The following is a 12,133-nucleotide window of genomic DNA, read 5'->3' on the forward strand; positions in this document are numbered from 1 at the left end:
CCCTGCAGCCCCCAGACCCAGCCCGCCCCCCCGCGGCCGAGGGCGCCTCCTCCAGGGCCTGGGGTGGCCAGGGCGCAGGCTTGGGGACGTGAGGGCTCCCGGGGCCCGAGACTTTTGTTCCAGATTCGCAGGACGAGTGCGAGTGCCCCTGCCTGTCCCCACCCCACCCGCCCCCACGGGCAGCCGCATCCCTCCCTCGTGTCCCCGCGCGGCCAGCTCCCGGGGACACGCTCCTCGGCCCGCCCAGGCCTGACTGACCGGCTTGGGCACTGCCCCCTCGGCCGCACCCACGGGACCCAGCCTGGCTCCGCGATGCGCTGCTGGTGGGGGCGCGAGGCAGCCCCTGGCACCAGACCCCCCACTCAGGTGTCCTCGCGGGGCGCGGTTTGGAGACGACCACCCAAGGCCCCGCTGTGCCCAGAGGACAGCGTCCAGCACCCTGGGAGACCCCGCCAAGGCCCGAGCCCGTGTGTCCAGCCAGCCCTGGTCTTCACAGGTGCCCGGTGCAGCGAGGCCAGCCCCTTCCCCTCTGCTCGCTGGTGTCAGTGTCCCCTCAAGTTTCTGAGCCCCTCCCCCTTCCACAGACTCACAAGCCCCGTGCGGGGGGGCTTCACTGTGTGTCGCCATGCCCTGTAGAGGTGTACAGCTGTGCCTCCCTGGTCAGCACTGACATTCCAAGGCCACCATGGAGGGAGGGAGCTGGGGTGGGGAGGGGCGCACAACAGGGCCAAGGTGCCGAGGACAGGGGACTGCTGCCACCAGCTCCCGCCACCCACTCGTGCCTGCTGAAGGGGGGGCTAGAGGCCCACCCACCGTGGCCTCCTCTCACCAGACCGAGCCCCTCCCTGTGACTCCCAAGGCCCCCTTCCTGGCCCCCACCCTTCTGCAGGCTTCTGCCCCCTTAGCCCTCACAGCCCCACCTGCGCATGGCAGAAGCCAAGGGGCTTTCTTGGGTGAGGCCACCCCGTGGCCCCGTGGCCCCCGATCCTGAAGGCCCTGGCCCCCTGGCCGCCGTGCCCCCTGTGCCGAGGACTGCGCCCCCCTGCTTCTCGGGAGGTGCCTCTGTTCCTAGGTGTGTTGCCTCCACTGGCCCTCTGTCCCCCCTCCAGGCAGCCTCATTGCCTCCCCCAGCCCCGGCTCCTCTGGTGCTTCCCTCTCCCCACTCCCCCCTCTGAGGGGGCTCCAGGCCCCTCCCCTTACATGCTTGACCCCCACCCCGGCCCCAGCTGGCGGCCCAGAGAAACGTCCTGCACAGGGAGCAGCACATAGCAGCACTCTCCAGGGAAGGGGCTCATCCTGGGTTTTGCTTCAAAATACTCCAGGAAAAAAAAAAAGGGAAGCAGGTGAAACAAAATTGAGACATTATTGATCATGGCCAAGGTGTGGGAGGGGGTGCTGAGGGAGCTCCTCTCTTCACCTTTTGGGGGTTTTTTCCCATAAAGGGAATTTTAAAGAAATATTTCTCTGTGTCTGGGATGATTTCCGAGATGGCCTAAGCTGGAAAAGCCTGATGGGAAATGGGGGCTTCGAGGTACGAGGTGGGGGGCATGGACGCTGATGTCCCCTCCCTGGGCGGTTCAGCTGTGGCTTTATTCTCCTGGGGGTGAATCCGCAGAAGCCCCCTGTGCGTGTCTGGGGGTTCCGAGAGCAGCAAGGCACCCCCTGGCCTGTCCCCCGCCTCTGGACCTTCTTTGGGATCTCTACAGCCTCACACACCTGGATGCCAGCCAGCTGGACAACTCCTTGCCCCCCCCCAGGCATGTGGAGGCCTCCCCCAGTGGCCCAGAGGCAGAACTGTGGCCTGGGGGTGCTGGCACTGCAGGCTGAGGGGCCCCATGCAGCAGGCGGCCCCAGCTGGGTCCTGACCTCAAGAGGCCACACTGGGGAAGTAGTGCTGACAACAGATGGCCTGGTTCCTCCTTTGGCCAGGACAGGAAGTCCCCCCCATGGGGGACGGAAGGCCAGGCTGGGCACCAAGGGTGCTGGGCTCAGCATGGGGCCCCTACCTGCAGATCTGAGGGCTGAGGGCAGGGCTGGCGTCTGTGGGTGTGAGTGCTCCCGTCACCCCGTGCCTCACACCCAGCCCCCAGCTCCATCCGCTGGCCCTGCCCTGTGCTGCCCCCTCCCTGGTTGGTCCCTGTGCCCTCCCTTGGGTGCTCAGGCACGAGTCGCCTTCCCTCACTGGAGCAGATTGGTGTGGTGGAATGCCCCCCTGGATTTGGGGCGTCTGGACCCCCACCCCGGGAAGACCCGTGCAGGGAGCTCGGGAGGTGGCTCTGGAATGAGGGTCTGGCCCCTGCCTTCCCTGGGGCCGAGCCCTCCAAGCTCTTCTCAGGCACTGCGGCTTAGCATTCGCCTCTGTCATGGTCAGGTTCAGTGTCACCTTGGCCACATGGTGGTACCTGTTTGTCTCGTTGGGCAAGTGCTGTCCTGTCTGTTGCTGTGAGGACATTTAATAGAATTAAATCATGATCACGTCAGCTGCATCCACAGCTGATTCCATCTGTAATCAGCCAAAGGGAATGTCTTCTGCAATGAGTGATGCTTAATCTAATCACCGGAAGCCTTGTAAGGAGGATTCAGAAGAGACAGGCTCTTCCTGTTTCTTTCTGGTGAGCCTCTCCTGTGGAGTTAGTCCAGACCCTCCATCGGAATCGTTGGCCTCACAGCCTGCCCTGCAGATTTTGGGCTCTGCGTTTGCAGGTTACACGAGGCACTTTTATAAATTTTATATTTGCGAGTGTTCCCTGTTGATTCTGTTTCTCTAGAGAACCCTAATACATCTTGGTACCGGGAGTGGTTCTTAAGAAACAGAGTCTTAAAAATGGGTTTTTATGATTGGTTTTCTGCTCTGACTAGACTCAAAGGCACTAAGGACTCTGATTCCCGTAATCAGAATGACACTCCCAATCCATGGACTGAGTTGGTAAAAGAGATAGTCAAAATATCATCATTCGATTCTCCTGATGCTTCGCTTGTACGAAGCCAGGCTCTGGGGATAATGTTTTTTACACCTTTACGGAGTTTGTGGAAATAGGAGGTATAGAGATGTTGGCTGGTTGTTGTTAGATACACTGGATACATTAAGGAGTGAAAGGGACGGGCTTAAGGCTTCAAACGAGAAGCTTGAGTGCCAGCTGACAGATGTGGAAGTTTCTATGAGTATCCTGAAGGAAAATCTTATTTCCTGTAGCCGTAGACTTGAGATCTCTGAAAATCAGACTCAGAATCTTATTGTTAGAGTAGCAACTTTACGACATAAACTGAAATCTCAGTCTTGCATGGTGTCTGCCGTTAAAGTGAGGGCATTGATTGGAAAGGAGTGGGACCCTGAAAAATGGGATGGTGACATATGGATTGATAATGATGTTGGGGGTGAGGTTGAAACCCTAGACCATGCTGATCCTTCTCTAGATAACCCTGTAATAGTCTGCCCTGAGGACATAGCCGCCCCACCTCCAGCCTGCCTTGAGGAATTGGCCACCCAACCTCCTCCTGAAGGGATTAGCCCTAGAGTGATTAATCCTGTTTCACCAAATGAAACTGCAAATAAAGGCCCTGAAGCAAATGGCTTGGAAGATATTTCTAATTCTTTTCATGAACCACCCCCAGCACCCCTCATTTCTTCCAGACCTATAACTAGACTAAAGTCCCAACAGGCCCCTAAAGGTGAGGTACAAAGTATCACACATAAGGAGGTATGTTATACTCCAAAAGAACTGTGTGAGTTTTCCAATTTATATAGATAGAAATCAGGGGACTATGTGTGGTAATGGATTTTAAGAGAGTGGGATAATGGTGGGAGAAATATAAGGCTGGATCAGGCTGAATTTATTGATATGGGCCCACTAAGCAGAGATTCTGCATTCAATGTTACAGCTTGAGGGGTTGGATGGTTGGTTGAAACATGGATCAATAGGTGGCCAACATTACCTGCGGTTGAAATGCCAGAACTTCCCTAGTATAATGTAGATGAGGGGATCCAGAGGCTTAGAGAGATTGGAACATTAGAGTGGATTTATCAGGCAAAGCCTGCTCTTACACCCCAGGAATGTCCAGAGGATGCACCTTTTACCAGAACAGTGAGAAATAAATTTGTGAGACTAGCACCACCATCCCTGAAGAGCTCTGTAGTTGCACTTCTCTGTAGGTCAGATATTACTGTAGAAAACTGCTGTCACTGAGCTGGAATCCTTAAACACAATGGGGATAACCAGATTCTGAGTTGGCAGAAGCCAGGTGGCAGCACTTAATCGCCAAAGACAGGGTAGACGTGGCTATTATAATAGACAACAAACTCAAAGAAGGCATCAAAATTATATGACACGCAGAGATTTGTGGCATTGGCTAGTAAATCATGGGGTACCTAGAAATACAATAGAAGGGCAGTCTACTAAATTCTTGTTTGAGCTGTATAAACAAAAGAGTTCTAGGTCAAGGGAACAGAAGTCTAACCTGAATTACAAAAACAGAGTCACGGCCCCTTAATCAATTTCTAGACTTGAAACAGTTTACAGACCCTGAGCCCCTTGAATGAAGGGGAGGCCAGGTACCTTTGGGGGAGAGCCCTGTTATACTGCCACAAATTTATACTGTTAATCTTCCTCCAAGCCTTCCCCAAGGAGACTGATGGCCTTTTACCAGGGTCACTGTGCATTGGGGAAAAGGAAATGATCAGATATTTTGGGGATTATTAGACACTGGTTCAGAAGTGACATTAATTCCAGGGGACACAAAACATGACTCTGGACCACCAGTCAGAGTGGGGGCTTATGGAGGCCAGGTGATCACTGGAGTTTTAGCTCAGGTCTGTCTCACAGTGGGCCCAGTGGGCCCCGGACCCATCCTGTAGTTATTTCCCCAGTTCCGGAAGGTATAATTGGAATAGACATACTGAGCAACTGGCAGAATCCCCACATTGACTCTCTAACTCGTGCAGTGAGGGTTATTATGGTGGGAAAGGCCAAGTGGAAGCCACTAGAACTGCCCCTACCAAGCAAAATAGTAAATCAGAAGCAATACTGGATTCCTGGAGGGATTGCAGAGATTACTGCCACTCTTAAGGACTTGAAGGATGCAGGGGTGGTGATTCCCACCGCATCCCCGTTCAACTCTCCTATTTGGCCTGTGCAGAAAACAGATGGGTCTTGGAGAATGACAGTGGATTATCGTAAACTCAACCAGGTGGTAACCCCAATTGCAGCTGCTGTTCCAGATGTGGTATCATTGCTTGAGCAAATCAATACATCCCCTGGTACCTGGTATGCAGCTATTGATCTGGCAAATGCTTTTTTCTCAATAACTATTAGTAAGGACTACCAGAAATAGTTTGCTTTCAGCTGGCAAGGTCAGGAATATACTTTCACTGGCCTACCTCAGGGGTATATCAACTCTCCAGCCCTGTGTCATAATCTTGTTCGCAGAGACCTTGATCGTTTCTCCCTCCCACTAGACATCACACTGGTCCATTATATTGATGATATCATGTTGATTGGACCTAGTGAGCAAGAAGTAGCAACTACTCTAGATTTACTGCTAAGGCATTTGCGTGTCAGAGGATGGGAGATAAATCCAACAAAAATACAGGGGCCTTCCACCTCAGTGAAATTTCTAGGTGTCCAGTGGTGTGGGGCATGTCGAGATATCCCTTCTAAGATAAAGGATAAGTTGCTGCATCTGGCCCCTCATATGACCCAAAAAGAGGCACAATGCATAGTTGGTCTCTTTGGATTTTGGTGACAACATATTCCTCATTTGGGTGTGCTACTCTGGCCCAGTTATCGAGTGACCAGAAAAGCTGCTAATTTTGAGTGGGGACCTGAACAAGAGGAGGCTCTGCGACAGGTCCAGGCTGCTGTACAAGCTGCTCTGCCACTTGGGTCATATGATCCAGCAGATCCAATGGTGCTGGAAGTGTCAGTGGCAAACAGAGATGCTGTCTGGAGCCTTTGGCAGGCCCCTATAGGAGAATCACAGCAGAGACCCTTAGGATTTTGGAGCAAAGCCTTACCATCTGCTGCAGATAACTATTTTCCTTTTGAGAAACAGTTTATGACCTGCTACTTGGTCCTAGTAGAGACCAAACGTTTAACCATGGGCCACCAAGTTACCATGAGACCTGAGTTGCCTATCATGAGTTGGGTGTTGTCTGACTCACCAAGCCATAAAATTGGGCATATGCAGCAGCACTCTATTGTAAAATGGAAATGGTATATACGAGATGGGGCCAGAGCAGGTCCTAAAGGCACAAGTAAGTTACATGAAGAAGTGGCCCAAATGCCCATGGTCTCCACTCCTGCCACATTACCTTCTCTTTCCCAGACCAGAGCTATGGCCTCTTGGGGAGTTCCTTACAGTGAACTGACTGAGGAAGAGAAAACTCGGGCCTGGTTTACAGATGGTTCAGCATGATATGCAGGTACCACCCGAAAGTGGACAGCTGCAGCATTACAACCCCTTTCTAGGGTGTCCTTGAAGGACAGTGGTGAGGGGAAATCCTCCCAGTGGGCAGAACTTTGAGCAGTGCACCTGGTTGTTCATTTTGCTTGGGAGGAGAACTGACCAGAGGTGCATTTGTATACTGACTCGTGGCCTATTGCTAATGGTTTTGCTGGATGGTCAGGGACTTGGAAAGACCATAACTGGAAAATTGGTGACAAAGAGGTCTGGGGAAGAAGTATGTGGATAGACCTTTCTGAATGGGCTAAAAACATGAAGATATTTGTGTCCCTTGTGAATGCTCACCAGAGGGTGACTTCAGCAGAGGAAGGTTTTAATAATCAAATGGATAAGATGAGCAGTTCTGTGGATACCAGTCAGCCTCTTTCCCCAGCAACTCCTGTCATTGCCCAAATGGGCTCATGAACAAAGTGGTCATGGTGGTAGGGATGGAGGTTATGCATGGGCTCAGCTACATTGGCTTCCACTTACCAAAGCTGACCTGGCCACAACCACTGCTGAGTGCCCAATCTGCCAGCAGCAGAGACCCACACTCAGCCCCCAATATGGCACCATTCCCCGAGGTGACCAGCCAGCTACATGGTGGCAGATTGATTACATTGAATCACTCCCTTCATGGAAGGGGCAGTGATTTGATCTAACTGAAATAGACACATACTCTGGGTATGGGTTTGCTTTCCCTGCACGCAATGCTTCTGCCAAAACTACTATCCGTGGGCTTACAGAATGCCTTATCCATCGTCATGGTATTCCACATAGCATTGCTTCGGATCAAGGAACACGCTTCACAGCAAATGAAGTGCAGGAATGGGCACAGGCCCATGGAATTCTCTGGTCTTACCATGTTCCCCATCATCCAGAGGCAGCTGGATTGATAGAACGGTGGAATGGCCTTTTAAAAACTCAATTACAATGCCAACTATGTAGCAATACCTTGATGGGCTGTGGTAACGTTCTCCAGGAAACTATATGCTCTGAATCAGCGTCTGCTCTATGGTGCTGTTTCTCCCATAGTCAGGATCCATGGGTCCAGGAACTGAGGGATGGAAATGGGAGTGGCACCACTCACTATTACCCCTAGTGAGCCACTAGGAAAACTTTTGCTTCCTGTCTCTGCAACCCTGCGCTCTGCTGGTCTACAGGTTTTAGTTCCACCAGGAGAAATAACAATGATTCCACTGAACTGGAATCTAAGACTGCCACCTGGTTGCTTTGGGCTACTTATGCCACTGGATCAACAAGCCAAGAAGGGGATTACATTACTGACTGGGGTGATTGACCCTGACTATCAGGAGGAAATAGGACTGCAACTACACAATGGAGATAAAGAAGAGTTTTCCTGGAATGTAGGAGATCCCCTGCGGTGTCTTTTAGTACTACCATGCCCTGTGATTAAAATCAATGGAAAAAATTTTATTAAAATCAAAGTAACAATCCAATCCAGGTAGGGCTACTGATGGGTCTGAAACTTTAGGAATGAAAGTATGGGTCACCCCACCAGGCAAAGAACCACGGCCAGCTGAAGTGCTTGCTGAGGGTGAAGGGAACATGGAATGGGTAGTGGAAGAAGGTAGTGATAAATATGAACTATGACCACACGATCAGTTACAGAAACGAGGACTGTAATGCTGTTTTGTTAATGTTATAGTATTTAAATTGTAAGATATTGTGGTAGTTGGGTTCACTGTCACCTTGGCCAGGTGAAGGCTCCTAGTTCTCTTGCTGTGGACATGAGCCAATGGTACGTGAACCTCATCTGTTGCTGATTACATCTGCAGTCGGCTAGGAGGCGTGCCTGCTGCAGTGAATGAGGTTTGATTTAATTGGCTGGTGCTTAAATGAGAGACTCAACATAACACAGCCCAAGCAGCTCAGCATACCTCATCTCAGCACTCACAGCTCAGCCCAGGCCTTTGGAGATGCAGAAAGGAATCACCCTGGGGAAAGTTGTTGGAACCCAGGGGCCTGGAGAGGAGGCCAGCAGAGATCACCCTGTGCCTTCCCACGTAAGAAAGAACCTCAGTTGAAAGTTAGCTGCCTTTCCCCTGAAGAACTATACATTTTTAACTAAACAAATCTCCTTTTACGAAAAGCCAATCCATCTCCGGTGTGTTTCATTCCAGCAGCTAGCAAACTAGAACAGATATCAAGTTTAAGAATGAATATTACCAAAGAACTTGTCCCCTATTCTGGGGAGATTTAATGTTTCCAGTTGTATGTGGGACAGTTGAGTATTGTTATGTGAGGGGGGAAAAATGAGTCTTTTATTGTTTTCTATTTAGAGATTAAGTATGGTTAAATGTGAAGCATATAGCTGCCAAGTTGACAAGGGGTGGACTGTCATGGTCAGGTTCATGTGACAACTTGGCCAGGAGGTGGCGCCTGTTTGCCTGGTTGGGCAAGTGCTGGCCTGTCTGTTACTATGAGGACATTTAATAGAATTAAATCACGATCATGTCAGCTGCATCCACAGCTGATTCCATTTGTAATCAGCCAAGGGAATGTCTTCTGCAATGAGTGATGCTCAATCTAATTACTGGGAGCCTTTTAAGGAGGATTCAGAAGAGACAGGCTCTCTTTCCTTTCTGCTTTGGCCAGCAAGCCTCTCCTGTGGAGTTCATCCAGACCCTCCATCAGAGTCATCAGCTCCATAGCCTGCCCTGTGGATTTTGGACTCTACATTTCCACAGTTATGTGAGACACTTTTATAAATTTTATATCTACAGATATTTCCTGCTGATTCTGTTTCTCCAGAGAACCCTAGCTAATACAGCCTCCTTTAGGGCTCCTGCAGGTACGGCCCGGGCCTTGATGTGGCCTGTCTCTGCCCTAGAGGGGTACTGGGGTGGCTGGTGAGGTGGGACAGGGGGTAGGGCCTGGGGGCCAGAGAGGACACACAGAGGGCAGCCACAGAAAGCTTGCAGAACAGGCTAAGGGGGGCAGGCATGACAGGGGTGTTTCCCTTCATCTCTTTACTAATAAAAGATAGGAAAAGAGAGATATATAGATGAATGGATGGATGCATGGATATATGGACAGATGATGCATGGATGGATGGATGGATGGATGCATGAATGGATGATGCATGATGGACGGTGGATGGATAATGCATGGACGGATAATGCATGGAGGAAGGATGGATGCATGGATGGATGATGCATGGATGCACAGATAGATGAGGCATGGATGGGTAATTCATGGATGGACAGATGGATGCCTGGATGGATAGATAGATGATTGACAGACAGAGAGAGAAAGGGTGGACAGATCATAGAGCTAGATTAGATGGATGATTGACAGGTGACAGGCTAGAAGGAGGATACATTGGACAGGTAGGTAGGTAGGTAGGTAAATGGGTGATAGGATAAAGCCACCCAGAGCAAACTGGGATTTGGTGGTCACTCAAGGCAGCCCCGGAGGAGGGCAGGGGAGCAGCCAGCCCACGCGTGAAGCGACAGCACGTGCATTCAGCAGTTCCCGTAAAATGACTGTGGGAGAAGGAAAAGTAACACACTGAGGCCTGAGCTCTGGGACTTTTCAAAGCTACGCAATGAGGAACCACGAGTTATGCTTGCTTCCATGAGGGCAGATGGGAGGGAAGAGGCATGAGAGGGGAGCAGTGGGGTGCTGGGCGGCGGTGGGGGGTGTGTGGCAGAGGGGCCAGGATGCAGCTGTGGGGGCCCTGGCTTGTCCGGGTGTGTTCCCAAGGGCTGGGGTGTGTGTTCCTGGGGTGAGGGTAGGGAAGCACCTGGCCTAGGACCCCCAGCCAAGTGGCACCCTGCAGCCTCCTCTTGGCCGCTCTGACCCTGCCCTTGACCCCAGGCGGCTGTCACCCACGCTGGCCCCGCCTCCTCCACCTGGGTCAAGCTGGCCGGGTCCCCAACAGAGCAATGAAGTGCGGTGGGGGGGGGCGGGGGGCTGTGCGGTAACAAGCCTTCCAGGGTGCATCGGGAGAGCGCAGCGTGTGAGGCGCCCACGAGACCAGAGCTATAAAGAAGTGCAACAAGTGACAGCCGCGCGGGCCGTGGGGCGCCAGGGACAGGGGGTCAGGGCCACGGGGGCTCATGGCCAAGGGCTCCATCCTCGCCCAGGAGGTGCCCCTCTGCCACACACCCCCCACCGCCGCCCAGCACCCCACTGCTCCCCTCTCACGCCCCTTCCCTCCCATTTGCCCTCATGGAAGCATAACTCGTGGTTCATCATTGCGTAGCTTTGAAAAGTCCCAGAGCTCAGGGCTCGGTGTGTTACTTCTCCTTCTCCCAGTCGTTTACGGGAACCGCTGAACACACGTGCTGTCGCTTCACGTGTGGGCTGGCTGCTCCCCTGCCCTCCTCCGGGGCTGCCACAGGGCCGTGGGAGGCGCTGGGCCGAGGTTCCCCGCCGGGGCTCCCTCCCGGTGCTGGCCGGCGTGACGGTCACCTGCAGCCGGCCCATGAGCCTCTCCATCCCAGCTGCCTCTCCCAGGGCCAGGGCCGTGGTGGTGGTGGTGGGGTCCCTGACGCAGCCCCCACGGGCACCGGCACAGAACTGACCCCCTCTCTCCATCGCGGCACCCACCCCGTGCCCTGGGCCAAGGCCCCACCCTGTCCACCCAAGTCGGGGTGTGAAGGGCAGACTCAGGAAGGGGCCTGCTCCCTGTGGCCGGTGGAGGTAGGTTTGGGGGGACTGGGGTCTGGTGCAGCCCAGTGCCCACTGCGGACTGTGGGGGGCCATGGCAGGGACCCTCTGGAGCTGTCCGTAAGGGGAAGCACAGCTTGGACCCCGCAAAGGAGATGACCAGCAGGAACTGGACGTGGTGACCTGAGTTTCCAGCAGCATCTGCACCCCCAGCCCTGCACAGTCAGCGTGTTTACTTCCCCTCCAGGCCAGGAGCTCTGCCTTGTGCAAGATGCAGCTGCATTTCCGGGCCTGGAGCCTCGCGGCCCCACATCTCAGGGCCCGCCTCGTCTGTCCCCACCGCTGGACCGTCTCCTCCCCAGAGCCCTGCTGCCCAGGCCAGCGCTCCAGCCTGCACATGTCCCTCTGTGGTGGAGCTCGTCACCCCCAGGCTGCCCCCTCCAGGCCCTCACAGCCCTGGAGATGGAAGCAGTGTCCCAGGTGCTGCTGCAGCCAGCAGGAGGGACTCATCTGTTCTCACTGCAGTGTCAGGAAGGCTTCCTGGAGGTGGAGGCACTTCACCTGAGCCCTGAAGGATGCGTAGGTGGGGTGGGGCTAGTTTAAAGGGCAGTCAGAGCAGAGGTGCCGAGGCACGAAGCACGGAGGTCTGGAGGGAGCTGAGGGCAAGGGGACTGACAGCGGGGCCCCTGCATGCCAGGCAGACTCAGCCCAGAGGGTGCCAGCAATCATGCAGGGCTCCGGCAGGGGAGGTGTGGTCTGCAGTGCCCCTGACACACCTGTGGTCACATGCATCCCATGTGGCAGGGCAGGGCCTGCTGGGGTGCAGGCTGAGACCCAGACCGACACCCCACTGCCCCGGTCCTCAGTTCCCAACCCAGAACAGGAGCCCCTGGGGGGCCTCGACCAGCCGGGAGGGGGCCAAGCAGAGAGGCCGGGGCCTGGCTGGGCAGCAGAGGCCTTGGCAGGGGTCAGGGATGTCCATGACTCAGCTCCAGGTGTGGTTGGGGTGGCCAGGCAGCCCTGGGGATGGCGTCGTGGGCAACAGGGAGCCAGGGAG

The sequence above is a fragment of the Tamandua tetradactyla genome, chromosome 2, assembly GCF_023851605.1.
Source record: "Tamandua tetradactyla isolate mTamTet1 chromosome 2, mTamTet1.pri, whole genome shotgun sequence".
Classification (NCBI taxonomy): Eukaryota; Metazoa; Chordata; class Mammalia; order Pilosa; family Myrmecophagidae; genus Tamandua; species Tamandua tetradactyla.